Source organism: Montipora capricornis, chromosome 14 (genome assembly GCF_036669925.1).
Source record: "Montipora capricornis isolate CH-2021 chromosome 14, ASM3666992v2, whole genome shotgun sequence".
In the NCBI taxonomy this organism is placed as follows: Eukaryota; Metazoa; Cnidaria; class Anthozoa; order Scleractinia; family Acroporidae; genus Montipora; species Montipora capricornis.
The window spans coordinates 24,880,138-24,881,481 of record NC_090896.1 but is presented as its reverse complement, the minus strand read 5'-3'; positions in this window follow the sequence as shown (position 1 = coordinate 24,881,481).

Genomic DNA, 1,344 nt, shown 5'->3' with positions numbered 1-1,344 from the left:
TGGATCATGACTAAAACACCACACGAGTACATACGGGTAACATACGAGTAACATACGAGTAACATACGGAACATACGGATACATACGAATACATACGACTGACATACGAGTAACATACGAGTAACATACGGATACATACGACTAACATACGGATACATACGAATACATACGAGTAATACGAATGTTTTTCTCATAAAGGAAGCTCTAATTATAAGCCTTGCAAGCATTTTTCACGTCAGCAAACACGTACCCGGCTCAGTTTGAGGAAGGGGGGGTGGTGTTGATAGACCCTCCAAGGCTTTCGTTAAATTTAGTCACAGTAAAATAAATTCACATGGAGTGCAAAACCCTTAAGGCGGCGAAAGACGAGATACAAAACCCTCAACTTGTGGCGCAACATTGTTTCGTTGCAAGTTCTGGTCGATGTTTCGCGTTTTTCACTTTGTGTGATCAACTTGACCCGCAAGAAAAACATTTGTTGCGGGTTGAAGAAATGCAGGGCGCTGAGTGGTTGATTTGCTAGTACAAGAGCACATTTGTTGCGCGACAAGTTGTGAGCTTGATGAAAAACGAGCAACAAAGCCAAAATTTGTTGCTCAGAGTAGATCTGCGCTCTACTTTTCGCAATAACTTTCTTCAACCCGCAACAAATGTTTTTGCTGCGCGACAAGTTGATCATGCAAGGTGAAAAACGGGAGAAATCGACCCAAACTTGCAACGAAATAATGTTGCGCGCCAAGTTTAGGGTTTTTGTATCTCGTATTTCGCCGCCTTTAGCTTGCGCAACAAGATGACAGTATATTTTGGATGTTGCTCTCGTTGATGATTATGACTGTCAGGCAAGTTTACATTTAAGACACGTAAGGAAGTCAGAGCAGGTCTGTCATAATCTTTTACCCCATTTAAGCTTTCTGGCTTGATTTTGCACTGATTTTTTGCACTGATTTATCATAGGCAACTTAAGCTGAAATAGTGAAATCAAGATGGCGAATCTGATGACGTCACTCGACATAAGCGACATCCAAAATATATTGTCATCTTGTAGCGCAAGCTAAGGGTTTTGCACTTCATGTGAATTTATTTTACTGTGACTAAATTTAACGAAAGCCTTGTGGGGTTGATCCATATCCCCTCCCTTCCCCCTCAAACTGAGCCGGGTACGTGTTTGCTGACGTGAAAAATGCCTGCAAGGCCTATAATTAGAGCTTCCTTTATGAGAAAAACATTCGTATTACTCGTATGTATTCGTATGTATCCGTATGTTAGTCGTATGTATCCGTATGTTACTCGTATGTTACTCGTATGTTAGTCGTATGTTAGTCGTATGTATTCGTATGTATCCGT